The following is a 22,261-nucleotide window of genomic DNA, read 5'->3' as shown; positions in this document are numbered from 1 at the left end:
AGTCCCCCAGTGTGGCTCCTCTGTGATGGCCACCTTTCGAAGCCAGGCGGAGGAGATTCTGGCGGGCGGATGACTCATGCACGGCGCGGTACGACGTTCACAAACGTATTCCCAGTCCCTTTCACAGACCGCGGCCTGGAGCTGAGAGTCAGCGCACATCCTGAGCCTACATCTTAAGGCAGACAGCCAGGAGTCATGTGATCCACATCAAGCTAGAAAGAGCGCACAGAGCTAAAAGCCTACCCTGCAGAATGTTGAGAGAATTATCGTATAATGATGGATGTAAACAGTCGCACCCTGTCTCGCACATAGACATGATTCTGAACATTTTAATGTCACTTCGGCATTGAAAACCGTGACATTACAGAAGCTGACCTTCTAGTGAGTGGGCAGGTTGGTGATCACATCAGTTGGCGTTGGCACTGTTGGCACTGTGCAAAGCTATCAGCAGGAGCAAGACTGCGGCGGGCCAGGAGAGTCATCGGCCAGGGCTGCTCTGAACCTTCCTCTGCCTCCCTTTCTGCTTCTATCCTCTGAGTTCTTCACCCACCCATGCACCCAGGAACCAACTGACTGTCAGGCAGGTCAGAGCTGAACACACTGGGGTAAGTGACTGAGAGTTATCTTGACACTGTCAGACTTTGTTGCTGTGGACGAATTACTCGACAGAAACCAGTTAGGGGCAGGGGGACTTATTTTGGCTCTTGGTTTCAAAGGTTTCACACTAGAGGGGGTTGGCCTGCATCAAGGCAGAAAACAGAAGGGCGGAGAAACAGCTCACATAATGGCCGCCAGGAAACAGAAAGATAGGATAAAGATAACAGTCTTCTATCTTCTCCCCTTCACTCTTCCAGCACTCCTGTCCTATTGGCTGCTGCTGTCACATCCAGGACAGGGCTCATCACTTTCTTTAGTCCTCTCTGGAACTGTCCTTGCAAACACACCCCAGAAACATGCTCTCCCTATACTGGCATCTCTCATGCCATCAGGCTCACAGGCTTACTGATCTCTGTCTTTGTCCTGCTTCAAGAGTATTACATGGTATATATTTCAAGTTTTCCCACATCCCTGATTCTTGTATATCCTGAGCCTGTGGAAAGATGATTCATCACTATTCCATTAATTCAGAAAGTACCACAGGATTGTTTCTAGTCAATGACAAGTCAACACAAGTAGCAAGCCATTCCTGGAACTGAATATCTAAGAGATGGCAAAGCATCATTATGCTGAGATACCCTTGCCAGCCACATGCTAGGCAAATGGGAGAAGAAGGAGGGCGCCTAAACCCTGAGCCAAAGGAGGGGATGCATTGTGTAGTTTATAGTACAATGAATATGAGAGAAATTACACTTTCATTTATCTTTTTTTAGCAGCAAATGGTTACTTACATTGAACAACAGAGGGCAGAAATATGTGTAGTAATAATTATTATAGAATAATATATTATAACAGAATAATAAATTGATTATTACATTATAGACTAATACACTAACAAAATTCTTGTATGTATGTAAGGAGGGCTTCATTTGGGAGAGCCATGTGGTTTTCATCCAGATCAAGTGTTTGTGAACCATGTGACAGCCGAGGAGGAGGAGGGCAGCCTGCTCCACATGGATGAGCTGCTTGTGACTAGAGGGAGAGTTGCTTGTATTAAGACCTGTCGCACACTACTACCATCACACACACAGCACCAAGCAACACGGTAAGATTATTGCGAGAAAGAAAGCCATGCCTTTCTGTGGCTAAAAGTCAGTGATGGGAATGGATACGAATCCAGGATCACAGAAATGAGTGCTGAGTCATAACTGTGATAAAGTGCAAGGTCAGAACAGGGGTGGCCCGACTAAGAAGCTTAGAGAAGGTTCTCTGAGGAAGAAATAATCAAGTCAGGGTCTCACGAATGCTGAGATCTACACAGGTGAATGTAAGGTGCTGGAGGAACCCAGTCTGAGGAGATTTCTCCCACCAAGAATGTGGTCTTAGCCAGGCAGGCGGGTGTGATATCAATCAACATACCGCAAGGTTTTATCTTTATTATACAGGCCATGGAAAGTCATGAGAATGTTTTATGCAAGATGGTGAAAAGATAGGACATAGGCATTCAGGATTACCCTGTTGTTCCTAGGACATAGATCTGAGGTTACAGATGGAAGGGGGGCTGATCAGGAAGACACTAAGCTATGTCCAGAGAACAGACAATGATTCTGGTGGGGAGAGAGAGAGAGAGAGAGAGAGAGAGAGAGAGAGAGAGAGAACTTTAATTTTTTAAACCTTATTTTTAATGATGGTTCTTAAATGCTTTAACCTCTCTTCTAGCCCAGAGGTAGTGGGGGAAAAAAAAGGATACAGGGAAGTGGACTTGTTTAGAAATGTTTTCTGGTTTTTGGAGTAATTCCCATTTGTGTTGTCAGGCATAGTCGGCAGTGGTTGCTAGATCCACTTGTAAACACTTCACAGATATAACAACAGTCTAATTTGGTGGGGTCAAGATAACTAACACAAATCAGCAGCAGTGACACTACCTAGCAGAGATGGCCAGGCCTCAGCCTAGGCACAAACCGGTAAGAGAGACCAGGGCCAACAGGAACGCTGTGCCTTTCCTCAACAACACGAAGATCAACGAAGACTCAAGACCAACAAGTATTATACAACTAACTCTATAAATAAGCCTAGCCCAGCCAAGCCAAGCTCTGCTTGTCACTGTCAAGTATTTTCGATACTCTCTCCAAACATCACATGCCCTCCACGGGTCTTGTCTCAGCACATGTCTTGCCTCAACACATGAGTCTGTCTCAGATGACATCTCTTTGACAATCAGCTTGAGCCCACAGAAGAGACAGGAAACTATAACACATCACTAGAAGTTTTTTTTTTTTGGTGTGTTTCTCTCTATGGAGCCTCTACAAATGACGCTCAACTACACAATGTAAGACAGACCAATACATTTGTGTCGTTAACAAAAAAAATCCTTCATTTCGTGTCCTTTCGCGTGTTTGCTTTAACAGAACATCCTTTCACGAGTATCTACTTCAGCTAAATGTTCCTTCACAAGTCTTAGTCTTTAGCCTGGGTCCATGTTAGGAAAACACTCCCTCACATGTTTGCCCCAACAAAGCACCATTCAACACAACTGGCTTTCCAAAACACCCTTAAATTTCCTCTTCAGGGTAGGAGAACAAATGTCAGGGGACACGGTGATAAAATTACAATAGGGACACAACAGAGGAGAGCAGGTGGCTCGGTCAGACACTGGAACAAGAAAAACTGGAGTAAAGAACTTACAGAAGACAAAACCAGACCTGAGGCCAGTGCTGTAGTCCACACGTTTGTGTTTCCCAAACTCAAATGTTAAAACCTGAGACAGAGCATGAGGTGAATATTAGATCAGGGAGAAGTGTAGGGGGTGGTCCTGAAGCTGTCCTGTTCCCCAATTGGTTCTTGATCTGTCAGTAAAGAAACCATGGGCCAATTGCTGGGCAGAAGGAATAGGCGGGACTTCCAGGTCCCTGGAGGAAAAGAAGACAGAGGCAAGGGAGGGAAAAGAGTTTCTCAGGCTTCTGATGGAGAGGAGGTGACCATCCATGTGAAATCTCAAAAGGGAATGGCCACACAGGATGCTCCTACACGGGGCCAAATGGGGATGGGAGGTGCGGAGATAAGAATATTACTAAAAGCACGCTTTTCCAGGTGGGAAATACTAGTGCCCAGCAATTGTGTCATAAGACAAGTTGAAAATGAGCAACGTGTGTGTGTGTGTGTGTGTGTGTGTGTGTGTGTGCGCGCTCGCCATCAAACATAGAAAGGTATCATTGCCAAGCATCGTGTTATGACAGCTTTATAAAGTAAAGCATGTTCAAGGTGGGCATCAAATTTAACTGCTATGGATACAACTTCATCCAGCCTTCTTCTCCAAGAGGAATTAGATCATCTTGGAGATGGAGTAATTTAAGGAGATTGTTTGGAATGGATGATTTCAGGAAAATTCAACATTTAAATATTCTTTCAGAGGACTGCCATGCTACGATCACAGTGACAGGTCTCCACAGGGCTGGGAAGACGCCTCAGGCCTAGGGCTCTGCTCCCAGCACTCATGCTGGGTAGCTTACAACTGTCTGTGACTCCAGAGGAATAGATGCCTTCTTCTGGCCTCCACAGGCCCCTGTACTCACATGTGCATACATGCATACATACACATGAAGAAAGATAAGAAAACACTGAAAATAATAACTTAAAAAAATGTGGATACAGGGACTGGGGAGATGGCCCGAATGAGAAAGTTCTGTTGTAGAAGTATGAGTATGTAAAAGTCCATTTCCCAGCACCTGTGTAAAAGTCAGGCACACTTGTAATTCTAATTCTGGCAAAGTGGAGATGAGATGATCTTTGAGATTTGCTGGCCAGCTGGCCTAGCCTGCTCAGTGAGGTCCAAGTTACAGTGAGAGACCTTGTTTCAAAAAATAGAGTGGACAGCTCCTTTGGAACAACACCTGAGACTGTCCTCTGGTCTCTTCGTATTTGTAGGCAGGTGTTCACATACATGAATGCACGTGTGTGCACCCGCACATAAATAGACACCGTAATAAACAGAAACCAAGCAGAATCATTAGGAACTATCAGCATTACAATATATATTATGAAAAACACTTAGCTGAAATGCTCACGTGCAATACTGTAAAGAGGCAAGACACAGTAGCATATGGGTGTGCCTGTGTCCATCCGTGGGTGTGTGTGCATGTGTGCTGTGAGATTACATCAGACAAGAGATTCCAACTACAGACAACTAAGAGTTAACACTGTCATGAGATTATATGTGATTTTGATTGGCTTTTTTTTTTTTTTTTTTCTGTATGGTTTGAGAAATAGACTTTCTCTGGTGTATTTTCATTTGTGCTGTGATCAGATAAAAACTTTTTTTTTTAAAGAATCTGAATACAAAGCATGGGATACAAACCAACTGGATTTAATAGCTTACCCTCTAAGATGACTGGGAAGTATTTGTTATCTGATGTGCACCAGAAAGGAAAAAAAAAAGTAAGATTTGCTTAGTACAACTCAGCCGCAGAGGTGTGTAAAACCATGATGGGGATCTCCTGGGGGTGGAAGGCAGCATCCTCCCACCTCTAGGAGCTAAAGCTATATTATAAATTCTTGACATGGCAGGCAGTCTCCTTGGGAACAGTGGGAATTCTAATGAGATGTGATTCTTTGAACCTGTCTATTTGTTTATTTATTTATTTATTGGATGAGACGCAGGGTTTACCTAAGTACTCTCTGCTTGTACAGTCACTGCTCATCATTTAATTATACAGCGAAAGCCACGGATTACAATACAGAGTACACACAGATGTAATTATAGGATAAGTACCCGGTAATTTCTATTCTCTAAAGTGAAGCTTGAATGTTAATTAGCTTTAAGCATATTACTGTAGGTGCAATTATCAGGTAATCTTTGGGAACGTGTACTTTTTAGATCGGCGTTTTATTGAGGAAACCCTACGTCGTTAGCAAGGAATATGACTTTTTAAGAAGCTGCAGAACTTTGTGCCAGGATATAAAGAAAGAATAATTAGAGAAGTCAATTTCACTGTCATCTTACTGGTATTGCTCTAGTCCCATTGTTCTCTCGCAATTCTGTCCCTATAAATGCTCAATTATTCACTATTCCTGGCTACCTGGGAGATTTGGAAAGCCTGCCTGTGAGCTGCATCCCCCATACAAACCGCCCTCAGCAGCCAAGCCCATCAAACTGAACCTGTCTCCAGCAGTTTGCATTTAAATATGAAACCGCAATGGAGAGTCCAGGTGGCAACATTTTTTGCTCCAGCAGCTGCAGCACCGACACAGGAATTCAAAAGCACAAGCCCGACAGATTAACGAGTCCCCATAATATTATCTCTGTAACGTGCAATTTGTTCTCAATGATAATTAGATATTTAGAGAGAGAGACATAATTAGGAGGAAGCGCCGTAATGCTTTTTGTTGTTGTTGTTTGCGGAGACTCTCCTGACAGCAGAGGATCTGCCGGGGGAGCACCGTGCCTCGATTGGAGCTCTCAGCTGCTGCCCATGTTGCGAAGCGGCTTAAACATTCCGCGTGGTGAATAAAACCTCTCCAAATCCAAACCTTTCTAGTTAATTGGTGTGTCGGAGCTCCCATGCTCGAAAGCAGGCAGTATCTGTTTATATGTGCCTCATAAGCACAGACTACCAAAGGAAACACCGAGCCAGCTAAAGAGAAACAAGGTAAACTCCTGTTTCCAGTTCCTCCTGGAATGACAAAGGCTGAGACAGCCCTGTGAAGGTAAGGTCCCAAGTGGAGTGTCTTCTGGCTTTCTGTGACAGCGAGTTTCCTCTTTGCTTCAGATCTAGTATTGCTGCCAGCAGAGTCCATGTGTCTATATGCACAGTTTCCTTGGAATTTTGTTTACAGAATCAATGACTTGGTTCCTCCTGGTCAGTGGAGTCAATGCCAGGCCATCTCAGATGTCATTTTCTATGCTCACTGGTAGGCCCCCACCCCCAAGCCCCAGGACCTGAGCAGATCCACTTTATGTGGGACAGATTGGAGAACCAAACTTGAAGTCAGAGTTCTTCCTACATCACCATCCTAGAAGATGCCCTTCATTTCTCCTCCTCAAGTACAGTTAATAAGCAGACTGTTAGCACCATCGATAAGTATTCTCCTTATAGTCATTGGCCTGGAGAGACAGTTCAGTGGTTAAGAGTGCTTGCTGCTCTTACAGGGGACCTAGGTTCAGTTTCTAGCACCCACAATGGGTGGTTCTCAACCATCCATCTCTAGCTCTATAGAGAGCTGATGCCCTTTTCTGTCCCCTATGGCCACCTCATGCACATGGTGCACACTTAGACTCAGGCACACACATACACGCACTCAATGAATCAACCTTTAAAAATTTCATGCAAAAGCAACTGTACTGTGCTCCTCCAGTGGCTGGCTCATTTCGTTTTGCTTCATGTATATCCAATTTATAACAACAATTTATTTAGCAAGTTATTGTGTACTAGTCCTTAGTATGAATATATGATTCCTTACCAATTATATTTTTAATGGCTGTTTAGGGTTATTTCAAATTTTTTAGCTATTAGCTATTATACATCATGTAGTCGTAAATACTCTAGTAAAAGTCTTTTGGCATATGTATAGTCCTAGTTATGTGAGGGAGATAACTAAAGGTGGAATTTCCCTGCTAGCTTCTGAAAGTGGTCATGCCTACGAAGGAGGACTTTATTTCTGTAACATAAGAGAAGATAGCTTTTGTTGTTGTTGTTGTTGTTGTTATTATTACTATTATTACTAATGCTGCTGCAGATGTGTCTGAGAGGATCTGATGGAGCTCCCTCGCAGTGTGAAGTGATTCCTTCCTGAGCATGCTTCTCAGACGATTTTGAAGAATGTCTAGGGCCTACAGGTGCCTCCTACCATCTGCACAAAGCCTAAGCCAGATCTGTTGTTGCATACAATGGGAATCTGTGATTAATGAGAGCTGCAGGCTTGTGTCTTGGATAGTCCATTGCATCAGTGCCGTATCTGTATGAGCTTTAGGGGCAAGGGGCAGGGACAATGTACAACTGGATCCCGAGAGCTCAGACAGAGCTCAAGTTACAAAGTAACCTTGGCTCATTCATTTGAAATGCTCAGGAATAACTAGTGCCTGTTAGGGAGGCAGGGAGCCCAAAAGGCGTCCTGTCAGGCTCGTCTCTCCATCTCCGCCACACACCCAGCTCTGCTGGGATCCAGTGGGAATCATAATACATGTATTTATTTCTTCATTTTCAGTATTTACTCTATGCTTCCTATAATTCAACTTCCCCCTTGAGACAACACATGCTTGTTAAAGTTAAGTCCTGATCATGTGACCCTTGCCATTTAGCAACTGTGCTAGGACCTTGATACATTTGTACTGGTATATTTGGTGGTATTAGGGTGGGAGCCTTGGAAATGAATACAACTTGTTGAGAAGAGTGGACTTTATCTTGTCAGAGATGAGCCCTCGGAATCCATCAGTGACAAAATGGGCTGTTGTGCATTTGAGAGATACCTCTAAGCACCAGGGTAGGAAGAGAGCTGGTGGAGGCAAACACGGAGGTCAGGACAGACATCTAGAATCAGTAAACTACATATAGGACACCGAAATGTATGTGGAAGGAAGAGCTTTAGTTGGGTCACACGGACCTCGGTCCTTCGCAGCTTTAGGGCTGAAACAGTAGAGTCTTCAAATCCCGGTGACTGCATTTATAAAACAGACACAGTAGAGAGAGAGCTGAAGAGGCCAGCTTTCAGTAGGGCTCCATCCAGGACAGCCATCTTGCTTTCTGAAGCGCAGGGACTGCCTTTGAGAAATCAGAGTGGGATCAACACTAGAGTTTGGCTGAATGTAAAGCGTCAGGGGTAGTCGAAATGTTGGTCAGGTGAGCCAGAGAGAGGGGAGGAAGGAATGCAGTGAAGCTAGGGAGCTCACAAGAAGGAGCAACCATGTCTCACACAGGAGCTTCCAGCAGAGTGCTGCAAACGCTCTGTAGAGCCAACTACTGAGCAGGAACTCCTGACAGACAGAGGGGTAAGTTTGGAGCTGAGGACCTGGGCTGTAGGGACTCAGGGAGAGAACATTTGATCAAAGGCAGTGGTAGCCACTGGTGGCCTTGGTGATGCAAGGCTCAGGATGGATGTGGGTCGGGTAGTGGGGTTGGGGGAGGCAGGCTCAGAGACAGCAGCCCCACAAGCACATGAGCCATCATCTCTGGGGGGATCTCTTAGGGGGTCCAGAGACTCAGCAAATACCCTGGGCAGGGCCTCACATAGACACACCCCAGCCTCTGTTTTCAGTTTCCATGAGAGAATAACCCTTACCCCAAGAGTCACTGTGGATCACTTCCTCTTCCTTGGAACTCTGTTACTGTCTTGCCCTTCACAGACAGTTTTCCATCTTTATGCCTCAGTTTCCCTTTCCCGAGCATTTCTTGTCATAGCTAGTATGTGACTCAAGATGCCTGCCCCGCTTCGGGATCTCCATCGATCATTTATGGGGAGACATGTGAACTGTATGAGCTTAGACCTCTTCCTGGGCCCAGGCAGGCAGCCAACCAGGCACCTGGGAGGCCGGAGAGTTGGGTTGGAAGTGTGAGAGATAAGGTTTACCGACACTGATACATACGAGACTCGGGACAAAATCCAGTATGGGGGCCGAGGAGACACCCCAGAGGGCGAAGGCTCTTGCTAGGCCTGTCGTTCCCAGAACTCACACACAGGTGGGCAAAGAGAACTCATTCCCTAAAGTTGTCCTGTGACTTCCACATGCACGTATGGCGTGCATGCCCTCCATCACACGCTAAGAAAAGAAGAGGAAAATCCAACAGAGAAATGATGGACGTCCAGTTGGCTGAGGTTTTTACAACCTGCTCCATTCCCCTGGGCCCTGAAAGGTCCCCATGACCACGGCTGGGATTCCCCTGATTTTCTTCTGAGTGCATACTTTCCTTGGCTGGGCTTGGGCTAATCCTACTGTCACAGGACCCTGGGCCCTTGCAAAAGCTTTCCATGTACAGCTCTATCTCAGGCTGACGTCACTCCAGCCTAGGTGAACACTCTACTTGGGAGATGTGACTTTCCTCTAGGAAGCATCGGGAGGCCAATCGACCGCACAAGACTTCCTGCCTGTGGCCACGGTTATCCTGCTTCCCCATTCCCGGCTGTCACCTCTGTGTTCACTTTCAGCATTTGGAGAGATTGTGATTTCAAGCTTCTGAAAGCGTTCCTGGCCCCTACTGCCCAGCCTGACCCCCGGCTACATTTCCAGAACGTTCTATCATGTTGTCCCACCTATCGTTCACAGCTGCCTCTCTGCTGCCATGAATTCTTGGTGTTTGCGAGTGAGCACAGCTCAGTTTCAGGGTGAAATTGCTTTCCTTACTATTCCGAACCACATTTTGCTTGAGCGGCCAGGAGATAACTTCCCCACCAGGATGGGGCGTGGTGTTGCTGGTGCAGGAAGCTTCCTATGGGTCTGTGAGATGACTCAGTTGGTGAGGTCATGGTTGTATAATGTGAAGATCTGGGTTTTGGATTCCCAACACTATATATAAAGGTGCGCATGGTGGCTCATGCCTGTAGTCATTGTGACTGGGGGCGGGGGCGATCTTGGGAGCCCCCTGGCCAGACAGTCTTGCTTGACCTTCAGCCAGAGACTCTATCTTAAAAATAGAAGGTGTGCTTTCCCTCAGCAGGAACTCACCCTAAGCCATGCTGGATGTGGAATAGTCCGAGGGTGGATGAGGGGGTGGAGGGCAGGGGAGATAAAATGTGAAGTGTAAAAAAATAAATTAATAAATAAATGAGAGAGAGAGGAGGAGGAGGAAGAATATGTTATCCTTTAAATGAGATAATGCACTTTTTTCCCTATAAGAACTCTGCCCTCTAGTGTTTGCAGTCCTATAGCGCTGCCATGGGGTTTGGCTAGGACTTGCCACTTTCTGAGTCCTGACTCAGAATGTAATTGTCTCCTTTCTTTTTCTTTTTTTCTTTTTGTCTCTTTCCGATACTAGCCAGAGCCTAAGTATGTGTTCTCTGTTACTCTGGGCATTTTTATTGTCCTCAGAAGCGATCTGTCCCCTCTCACCACACGATCATTTGAAAATAGCACAGTTCTTTCTCTTCCTATTCTCCATGTGTGCAGCTGTTGAGATTTACAGCTTGCCTGCCCTGGGAGTTTTTCTTCTAAACACTAATAAAGCTGTCCTTAAGATTAAGATTTGAGACAGAGAGATAGACAGGGAGAGAGAGAAAAAGAGAGAGAGAGAAAGAGAGAGAGAGAGAGAGAGAGAGAGAATGAATGAATATGAATCAGCATGTATGTCATGGGCCAGAATGAATTTCATGTTTCTAATGTGGCCAGCAAGATCTGAAATTGATTTGGCATTTGGCAGAATGGCATCTTGCAATGCAAGGGTCTTCCATTTCTTCTGCACATCAGAATTGCACATAAATGGTCTTCAAACTAGATCTGCACCACCTGACTGAGGTGTGGCCCTGTGGCACCTCCAACCTCCAGCACAGTGGGTCCACTTAGAAGGGAAGGGTCCTCCAGCACTAAGTATCTCACCCCTCCCTGCCTGTTCCCCACTCAAGATGGTAAGCGTCCTTTTCATGAGGTATGCCTGCTACCCAGCACAGTACTCAGGAATACACTCACGCTCGTTAAATAGTTTTCAGTACACAAATAAAATATACATGCTTTCCACCTGCCAAGGGGAAAATATCTCCAAGTCTTCAGAGAGAAGTTAAGCCAAGATAGCATTTGTGTAGATACACACTTGGCTGAAATACTTCAAGTTAATTGTGTAAAATTTGGTTACTGCTTATATTAAATAGGATTTAAATATTGCCAAACAGTACTTTTGTTCCCGCAGCTCAAATGATCTCATCCAGATATTATCAAGAGGGTACGTGAGCGTCAACATACTCTGTCAACTCATTTTACTCCAGACCATTTGGTTTATTTTCAAAATTAGGAGGCAGAGTAATGGGGGTTTGTGGTGTTTTCATAATTTGTTCCTGTCCATCTTCTAATCCTTTCTCCTATGTTCTGTCTCCCCATGCCTGCCCACATTCTGATGTCCCACCCCCATGTCCTGCCCCCCATGCCCTCCCACACTTGCCCACTGTCATGTCACAGGTGTCCCCTTCCTTCCTAAAGCCCCTCCCCAGCTTGGGGTTCCATTGTATTTTCATGGCTTACAGTCATAGTCACACCCACATATAAAAAATTAAAGCTGAGATCCTTATGCAAGAGAGAAGAACGTGTGACAGTGTCTGAGTCTAGGTCACCTTATTTAATATAATAATTATTATTTCCATCCATTTTCTTGATTCTATAATTTTATTTTTCTTTATGGCTGAATAAAATTCTCTCTCCACACCAAATGCTCACCAACCATTCACCCGCTGATGGACATCTAGGCTGATTCCATCCCCTTGTTACTGTGAACAGAGCAGCAGGAACACGTGTGTAAGCCTCTCTGTGCTAAGACAGAGCCCTCTGGGGTGTGCCCCGGGGTGGTGTGGCCCGGTCACATAGTTTTAGTTTACCTCTTGGAGAAGCCTCTGTGAGCTGTGCTAGCTTCCGCTCCTACCAGCAGTGACTAAATGTTCCTCGCTCCCCACATTGTCGCCAGCTTTTTCTTGACAATAGTTACAGGGACTGGGGTGAGATGGAATCTCACCGTTGTTATAATTTGCACATCCATGGTGGCTAAGAATGCTGAATACCTTAAGAAGTATTTATTGAGCAGCGTGTTTCTTCTTTTGAGAGCTGTCTCTTCCACTCATTACCTGTTTATTGATTACCTGTTTTGCTTTTTACCTGTTTGATTTGTTCGGCTCTTTACATATTTGAGGTGTTAACCCTCAGCTAACATATAGCTGGTGACTTTTGCTAGTTCATTATCACTCTCCTTTTCTGGACTCATGCTTATATATATAACATTCATGTGCACATAACCACATCCTGGACTATCTGAATTGAGCCCATTCATACTTCCACTCTCTAAAGGCGAGCACTCTCTCTCTCCTTTTTAAAGATTTATTTATTTATCGACTATGTCATTTGCCTTACAGAAGCTTTCCAGTTTTATGAGTTCCCATTTATCAGTTCTTGATCTTAGAGCATGTGCCATTGGAGTTCTGTTTAGGAAATTTCCCCCTATGCCAATGAGTTCAAGGCTCTTTCCCACTTTCTCTTCTATTAGAGTCAGTGTATCTGGTTTTATGCTGAGGTCCTTGATCCACTTGGACTTGAGCTTTGTACAAGGTGACAAATATGGGTCTATTTTCATTCTTCTACATACAGACAGCCAGTTAGACAGATTGCCCTCTGAAAGACCCTACGAGCAGCTGAAAGAGTCAGATACAGATATTTGCACCTAAACAATGAAAAGAAGCAGCTGACCCCTGTTGTTGAATTAAGGAAGCTGAAAGAAGCTGAGGGGAAGGGAGATTCTGTAGGAGAAACCGCAGTCTTAACCTAGAGCCCTGAGATCTTTCAAACACTGGACCACCAAACAGACAGCATGCACCAGCTGATATGAGGTCTCTAACACACATACAATAGAGGACTTCTGGGTCTGTGTTCATCCAGAGATAATGCACCTAACCCTCAAGAGACTGGAGGCCCCAGGGAGTTTAGAGGTCAGGTGGGGTGAGGGGTGGGGGCGTCCATGTGGAGATGGGGTGGGGTGGGGAGGAGGTGTGGGATGTGGAGCAGTTGGACGGTAGATGGGGAGGGGCAGGGAATGGAATATGGAGTGTAAAAAATGAATGACAAATAAAATTAATAAATAAAAAAAAGATTTATTTATTTAATGTTGTATGAGCATTCTGTTGCTGACACAGCAGAAGAAGGCATTGGATCCAATTACAGATGGTTATGAACTACCATTCAGTTGTTGGGAATTGACCTCAGGACCTCTGGAAGAGGAGACAGTGCTCTTAACCACTGAGCCATCTCTCCAGCCCCTATCACTTAAATGCCTTTGGTCTAAGATCTACAGTCTTCTCAGTATGATTTCTACAGCCATCTCTTTAGTCAGACTCAGGGAGGTTAACAGACTGCCTCATCTCTGCCCATGTGTATTGGCTACAGATTTTCTGGGGTTGGGGTAGGCTATATTGTAACAGAGTGCTGTCTCCATTCCTAGTTACAGCAACAATGACTTCCGTCTACTGAAAGTGATGTCCAGTGTAACTTGAGTCTTAGCTACAATCACATAGATCCTCTCTTCTCTATTTTGTTCTTGGGCTTCTAAGAGCCGGAAATACATTCTACAGTGATGGCTTCTCAGAGCAGTCTATTATGACACACCAGTTACTCTCTTTTCAGTTTGCAATTGCTTATAGAGCACAGAAGTTGTATGCCTCTTGGCTCAGATCCACAAGGCAGACAATTTACTGTACTCTCTTTCTAATTGTCTACTATTCCTTTTAAAGAAAAAAAAATCATTCTGGATAAATTGTTTAGCTGAAGTGGTAGAAATGTTTTAAACAGAGAAAAAAATGTTTCCTTTCCTGGAACTGTCAGAGAGTTTTCTAATTAAAACACAGTAGACTTATGGCTAAAAGAACACTCAGAGCAAAGGCTAGAATTTAATTTACTATCACTTAAAAACGCAAATTACAAAAAAAAAACACTTTAAAATTATTCCAAGTGCACATTATCTTAGCAATTAATTAATTGTGCATATCACTGTCAGATCTCTTTGACTCTGCAGTATGCATTCATTCATCAAATTTCTCTGTCTCCAGAGCAGTCTCCTTATCTTACCAATATGGAGGTTTCACTTCAGAGAACTTGTAACTGTGAAAAACACAAACTGAGCAAACATCAGAAGAGGCCTGAGCTTCTGAACAGCACAGGAAGTGGTAGTTATGGGACTGGGAATTCACTGGGAATGTGGGTATTCTGGTATCTACTGCCCGGATAAGTATGATCAAAGCAGAATACAGCATTCGAGGGATGAGCACATACTGTCTGTCAGGTATATTAAACACTCTAAAGACACCATCTCCTCTGACTCTTTCCCAAGAGGTAGGTGGTCTATTTCCTATTATGCAAGTTAAAAATTAAACCTGAGAAAAGCTGTATTTCCCCAGGGTAAAACGCCCAGGGAGTAAGTGATCCATACTCCTCCTATTGAAGGGCCAAAGCTCTGACCTTCTGGTGTTTTCTCCTTTCTGACCTTACACACCCTGGGTTCAGAGAACACGTGACACTTGAATCTGCTTTCATTTCAACCCTTTCTGAAAATGTTTGCCAAATTCTCACTCCCAACTGCAAGATGCTCAGTGCTGGCTCTTCTAAACTGTCTCTCTCACTGGATCTCTTCCTACTGAAGCCCTCAAGGCTTAAGAGACTGATATTGTCCAGGCTAGCGACGTAGGGAATCAGTTTTGCCAAGGAACTCAAGAGACTTGAGGTCCAGATCCTACCATGTCTCTGGAATGCCATCAACCAATCCCAGTGTCTTATAATCTCTGCCCGACTCCTTGGACAATATCTTCAATATAGTCTTAGCCTGGTTAATTTCTGGTTGAACTTCAAAATTTTTGCACAGGGCCCTAACCTCTGAAAGGACAAGTCCAGGCAGCTTTGTACACTGGTCAGCAGTACACAGTTGGTGCTGACTATGTATGAATGAAGAAAATGTTCTAAGCAAACCTTTAGTACAAGCACATATGCTTCACCCATCTTGGTGCATGAATGAGCTCTGCTTAGATCACCAACTCTTTACCATTGTTTTATACGGTTTCCTTCTTCGGGACTTACATCTTGGTTTGTGATTTCTTTTGGAAAACATGATCCTGAACATGATCCTAGACTCATCCCCCAGAATAAGTTAATGCCCAGTGCTGATCTTCAGGGCAATCCTAGCAGATCACTCAGTTTTTCAACTGGGGCTGCACACAGTGGCACACACCCTTATTCCTAGCAGTACGGTGGCCTAGACAGGTGGATCCCTGTGACTCTGAAGCCAGCCTGGACTACATAGTGAGTTCCAGGCCAGCCAAGGCTGCATGATAAGACCCCATCTCAAAATATAAACCACAACCAAAAAATTCAACTAGAAAAGAGTTCTCAAGTCAAGCTATAGTAAGAACTTTGCTGTCAGTGGCTGGAGAGATGACTCAGTTGTTAAGAGTGCTGGAATGCCCTTCCAGAGGACCTGGGTTTGATTTTCAGCACATGTACATAGAGCGACTCACAGTCTTGTGTAACTCCAGTTCCAAGGGATCTGATATCCTTTTCTGGCCTCCACTGGCAGTAACTCCCTGGTATACTATAAATCCATTTTAAGAATACCTTGCTATTAATAAACCTTGTTAGGAGCACATAGGCAGTGTCTGAGGCGGGGGATAAGAGGCATTACTAGTAACCTTTATTTGGTTCTGTCACACACTTCCTGATAATCCCTTCTGCAAACCCTTGAGATCCTCTTTGTGTCTTAGAACCTTACTCTCTGAGATCGCTCAAGATCCTCTTTGTGTCTTAGAACCTTAGTCTCTGAGATCGCTCTGCGCTTGTCATAACTGATCCCTGCCGTCTTTTTTCTTCTATGGATAGGAAGCAAAATTTAGTTTCTTAAAACTAAATTTTAATATCGTGTCACAGCTCGAAATCCATAATATCTTTCTTAGTTCACATTGGATTAAATCAAAACCCTGGCAGTGAAGGCTTTCTCAGTATCTCTGTATCTTTTCTCATTCACAGGATGCTCTGCTCAGAGGCTGCACAAGTCTGGAATATGAGTTCAAAAAGAAAAAAGAAAAAGAAAAAAGGAGCCCCATGTTCTGCTCTTCCTTTCGCATCAATGTTTTTATCCTCCGTAGATACGGGAGATTGAGTTATTTACGGTCTACAGGAGGGATTGCACTTTCCTTCATAGAAGAAGTATTATCAGCATTTCCTCTGTGCTCCTGAAGTGTGTTGATGGCTGATTTCCTCCTTCAACAGTGCCTGATATTTGGGAAATGCTCTCTCGGAGATGTGTTTAAGGATAATCACCATATTCCCAATTTCTCTAGTCAGTACCAAATGGCACTCAAGAAAGACAAAGGCTGGAGGACACTAGGGAAAGAGAGCCTCCTTGCATGAGACAGGCTCTCCCAAAGTTGAAGGATATGGGAATATAAGTTTTCAATAGGACAGTCCCTGTAAGCTTGGAAATGCTCAGCCCACAACAGCAAGGTTCTTCTGCCCTCCGACTCTGCTGGGAGGGTGTCATCAACATGGTGAATCACAGCCGATCAACAGATCGTCTGAAGTCACAGTGGGAGAGAGCTTTAGCTTCTACCGGAGCAGTGTGGCGCTGAGTTGGCACAGAGGACGCAGACAGGAAGACTGGAAGAACTGTGGGATGCCCGCCTTGGGGCAATGTTACATTGTTCCATTTTATCCTCTGACACTGTTGCTCTAGTAACTCCCCGTGGTCCACAGAAGTGAGGTGTATTATTAGCCAGCCTTGAAGCTCTCTGCATCTGACTTAGTACCCTTAACTGATCATGAAATTACTGAAAATCCTTTAATATTTTTTCTTAAATAAAACTAAAATGAACACAATCATTAAATTAAATGTTTGCATATTTCTGTGTGTGCCCACCCATCAGATGTTTTGATCCTGCTATTATGCTGCCCGAATAAGCTCTCTGAGATCTGCACAAAATGGAGGACTCCCTTGCTTAGAGGGGCTTCCTCTTCCTTGCCTGACCTTACTTGGAGAGCATCTCTGAGCACGGATGTCTGACCTTATCTAGAAGATGACCCTGTACAGAGCTTCCTGCACAAGCTGCATGATTCAGCACAGAAGTCCTGCTAAGCCCTTCCCAAGTATGATAATTAGGTAGTGTGTCATGACCAATCAGCCCTTCCCTCCTGTAGCCACTCCCACCCCAGCCCCCCCCCCCAAAAATCTGAAGAAAGTCACTTAGCCTATGATCAGATTACAGTTTCATCTTCCTCTCTCCTGATAACCATTTCCACCCTAGCCAATAATGTATATCCACCCTGGAAATTCCCACCCACTCCCCAAGATCTGTATGGCCCTTGTTCACCCCAAATAAGGTTGAGTTGTCTCGCTGAAGCCGATCCCCCTACCTCCCTCTTGCTCCCCTTGTCCGTGGGGGCCAGTAACCACTGAGAAGTGAGGGCCACAGATAACAAAAACTCATAATGCTTAGCAGAGTGGATCACAGGCCAAACTCTGATCAACAAAATGTCAGAAGCCATCCCAGGGCACACGTCTAAGAAACAGTATTTACCGACTTGTCAAAATGAAGCCTGAATAAAAGGAGTAAGTTGGTTCCTCATAGAATCTCAGGGCTGGCACATGAGAGGGTGTGGTTGGTGGGTGGGTGTGGGTGGTACTGGAAGAAAGAGCATAGTTCTCAAATCACGGATCTTGTGACTCCCGACCGCAAAGGAGGGCTTGGCTTGTTTTCAACCCTGTTCACATTTATCTTGCAGAGGAATTTAAAAACACACCCAGGAGACTCTCCTACTCTCTGGTGCTTTGGGGTCTACATCTTGCCTTGGCAGTGGCTTTCTCTGATTGTGTGGCATTGCCCATGACTTACAAAACAGCACGCTTGCTGACAGTGCACACCAAGGCTGTGTGAAGGTTACAGCCAAGCAAGATGAAGGAATACCATTCTGAAGCCAGCCGTAACAGGAATGCAGGCTTCAGTTGATTACGCTCGCTGTTCTATGGGTATTGTCTCCTATCTCAGGGTACTTATCGTCCACAGAGGAAAGCTATGAGAGCACACAGTTAAATTCGAGCAGAAGGATATTCTTTAAATGGCTGATAAACAGCGTTCACGGCTAGCCTTCAGGGAGGAGCAGCTATGGTGTAACCTGAAAACTCCCACAAAGTCTAGGCTCCCCAGAAGTCCAGCCTGATTTACATATGCAAACCAACCAGCCTGATTTACATATGTAAACGGAGGAAGTGTTGGTGTGTCACTATTTATCTGACAAACTCGTGAAAAGTTGGCAGAGTGAAGTAGCTGCTGATTTACTGTTGCTTCCTCGGGGTTCCTGCAGTCAGGATGTAACAATATCTACAGGAAACTGCGAATATTCACTTTATTTCAATTAGTTCTTGACCCACAGGCATTGCTTCCTCGGCCAGCTCAGGAAACAGGACTTTTAGCATCTCAGGCTGCTCCACTAGTGAGATAAGCCCTGAAGTCCTGGCTAGCCATCCCCAGCAACACTGGCTGCTCTGTCTTATCGGCTTCCCTGCCGGTGTTTATTTAACTCCGTTTGTGATGAGCTATCACTTTGTCTGTTTGAATCCTGACTTGATATGAATGTATCTTTATCTTCAGATTAACACAGTTCTACCTTTTGTGACCTTAGAGTTGAATTTTGCATTGAGCGAGCTTGTCTAAATCCTAACAAGCCTCAGGACTGAGCAGCGCCCATTTCCGAATTCGCCTTACAAGCTGACGCAGTCCCTATTAGGTTTTGAACTTTTAACAAGAGAAAGCACTGACATCTCTCTGTCAACATTTTCCAGGACTACAAATTGCTCATGCATTAGAAATTCTCCAGAAACGGCATGAAAAAGGCTATGAAGTGAATGTATGCTTGTACTGCGGGTCTGCAAGTCAGGGTAATTTCAGAATATACCACATATGCTGAGAAGATGGCAGATGCAAGGATTGGATTTAACCATAGATGATAAGCCAATTTTCTCCATACTCTGTAACTCAATAAGTCTTTAATGGCTTCTCAGATAAACAGATGGATGTCATCAAAAGGCACAGGATGATAAATCTGATTGGTGCCTGAAGAATTCGCAAGGCTTTATCCCTGAACAAGCACGAAGAGAAAGGGGAGGGGAACCACACTTAAGCCCCAGCATGGGAGTTTAAATTATTTGCTCAGAAACAGTTGTATTTCCCAATGGCACAATACTAAAAACAGCACGGACGGCTGCATCCAGGAAGGACAATACATCTTTTTAATTAGGCTGCTCCCTTTGAAGACGTACACTGTTTAGTCTAGCTGTGTTTACTCTGACTTAGTTGATTATTTTCATACAGACTTCCAAATATTCAATTAAAGCCCCTTGGAAGATTATGAATTTCATTTATCCACAAAAAAAGCCTAGACTTTACAGACACTGAGGTCCAAGGCCACTTCTGCCGGTCAAGTGTTTCCTGTTTGTTCAGATAGCTTCTTGGTGTCCAAGTCACCAAACTATTTGTTAGGAACATTCGGTAGAATGTGATGTCTGTCACCAGAAAGGCTAAATTCTGGATGCGCACCAACAACCTCACCCTCCAGGGGAGACTTGTCTAGGTGAACCCAGGACAAAGGCTGAAGGCTTAAGAGGTGCTTAGAAGGTAAATGACCCTTCAGTGGGTGGCCACCCTTGTTTCTGGGCTGTGATTTATGGGAAGGTTCTATGGTTTTAAGTGTTAACGTAGGAAGCTTCTCACTATGGCCAGAATGCAGTATTAGATTTCTTTTAATATTGGTGGCTAAGCAAGCCACTTCTTTCCTAATGTTAGGGGCATTTCTGAAGGAATAGAAATGCCATGGTCCTCATCTTCAGTAGAAGATATTACTTTCATATATTTCTAGAAGGCCCAGAACACACACACACACACACACACACACACACACACACACACACACTTTTCTATGACATAACTAAACTGTTCTAGAGAACCCAGTCAGGTCAGAACAAATTTCTTTTTATCCCCAAAGCTCCAGCAGGTGCTTTGTGGCACTCTCACCCCCGGATGCTCCCTCCTCCGTTGAATCTAATTTTTAGTAACTTCAAAAGAAATAGCAGGGCATTCTTATACAGTACTCACTACAGACCTGACGTAAGTCGTAGCACATCCGAATGGCAAGTCTAAAGAGAATCACTATTGTTATCCACTCTGTAGATGAGAAGACAACACCAGAGAGACTTAGGAACCTGCCTAAGACCCTGCAGTTACGAAATGGCAGAGCTAGGAACTGAGCTCAGACAGCCTGGCTCCAGAGTCTATGCTTTTAAGCATTTTAATATTTTACTGTCTTACATAAAAGCTTGACTCATGTATAAAGATATCCACGATAGGATCAGTAATCAAATCAGATGGGCTGGCCGGGTCACAGTGAACACAAGGGTGATGGTCTGTGCCCTGGAGTACAGTTACTCAAGTGATCCGGGGTGGGGGGACATAAGGAAGCAATGCACCAAGAAGGTGGGTGTCCGGTAGCCAGTGGTCTCTCTCAGAATGCTTGGGTACCACCTGATAGGTAAACTGCACATTTCAAAGGCACTTGATACGTGTTGGAAGATGTTGCTACCAGGTCCCCTGTGTGCTGAAGTGTGGCCTGGTCTTTCTGTCAGGTGACTGCTGTTCTGCCCTCTTATCTAAGCCTCTGCCAGGCGGCTGGCCTGCGGAGTTCACCGGCCTGCAGTTAGGCCCTTGTGATCTGCTCCTGGATTGCAGAAGGACCATACCCTTCTGTCCCACAGTTTCAGTTTCACGGAAAGGGGCTGTGGCTACACCTTATGTCTGTCTTCCATGACATTCACAACGCCTTAGCTAGCAAATAAATTGTGAAAAAATATTTCCTGAAATGTAGCTTAGCAATATGTATTGAAAACCTAGCAATGTACCGTGTGTACATATGAGCTAACTTCAGAGCTAGAGATGTGGCCTAAGTAAATAGTCTGAGAGGAAGAGAAAGTTTTATTCGGGGACTCATCACAGCATTATTTATAACAAAAGGCCTGGAAAGAGCATAAATATCTAAGAAGAAGAAATAATTAAGACATTTATGATACATCCATAAAATGCAATATTATACAGTCATTAAAATTATGTTTTTGAATTTTTTTCTGAAGAAATTTTAATGAGTCGTTATGTAACATTTGTTGAAAATGAAGAATATAGGACTTCATTAAAAATGATGCCACTTACATAAAAGAAACCTAAATATATCTGAAATCCTGGAAAGAAATAGGACTTTTTTGGTGGATATTTCCAGGCTGTAAGACGTTTGTTTCATTTATTTTTTCCAAAAAATGTTAGAGAAATTATACATTAAGTTTTCATCATAAATTCAACCAATAACGTATAAATATCCATGAGCTTCCAGGAAAGCGGGCAGGTTCCTACGGTGATAGCCTGAGGTATGTGGCAGTGTGCAGAAGAGAAACGTAGCCTTCCTTCGCAGCCTCCCCACTACATGCATGTGCACACATGTGCTCATGGCCACACACACAAGGACACATTTCTCACTGACAGTAGCTCCTAGCTCTTTTCCTTAGACGTCTGGAATCCCAGCCAACTACAGACGGGCAGAGAATCAGATCGTCTCCGTGACTGCTTTTATGTAAATTACCCCGGCTGACAGTCACGCCATTGTGTGACCTAAAGTCCTCTAGGCTAGAGCTAGGCAGGATGTTTGTCTCATAAGTGCTTGTGCAAATCACTGCAGCCTTTCCCCGGCCTCCAGGCTTCTTCTTCTGCACGTGTAAAGTTAGACACAGTCATTCATTCCCTTCTCAAAGCCCCGAGGGTCTGATTGACAGGCACTGCTGTGGTAACGCGAGACGGCTCCTGCTTCTTCTGTGCTGCCCACAGCTTAGTCAGAGAGACAGAGTGTAGCAGACTGACTTCTAATGAAGTAAGGGCTCATCAAGTGTCACATTAACAGATGTGGTCATCACTGGTTATCAGT

At 44.4% G+C, this 22,261-nt stretch overlaps 1 protein-coding gene across 4 annotated transcripts in view; it reads right to left on the bottom strand.

The window, feature by feature from the left end:
• The window catches only part of Atrnl1 (attractin like 1), a 522,384-nt gene that overhangs the window by 50,292 nt on the left and 449,831 nt on the right, over positions 1–22,261 (bottom strand). The window lies entirely within an intron of this gene.

This window comes from Mus musculus, chromosome 19 (assembly GCF_000001635.26).
Source record: "Mus musculus strain C57BL/6J chromosome 19, GRCm38.p6 C57BL/6J".
In the NCBI taxonomy this organism is placed as follows: Eukaryota; Metazoa; Chordata; class Mammalia; order Rodentia; family Muridae; genus Mus; species Mus musculus.
This window is presented reverse-complemented; position numbering and strand designations above follow the sequence as displayed.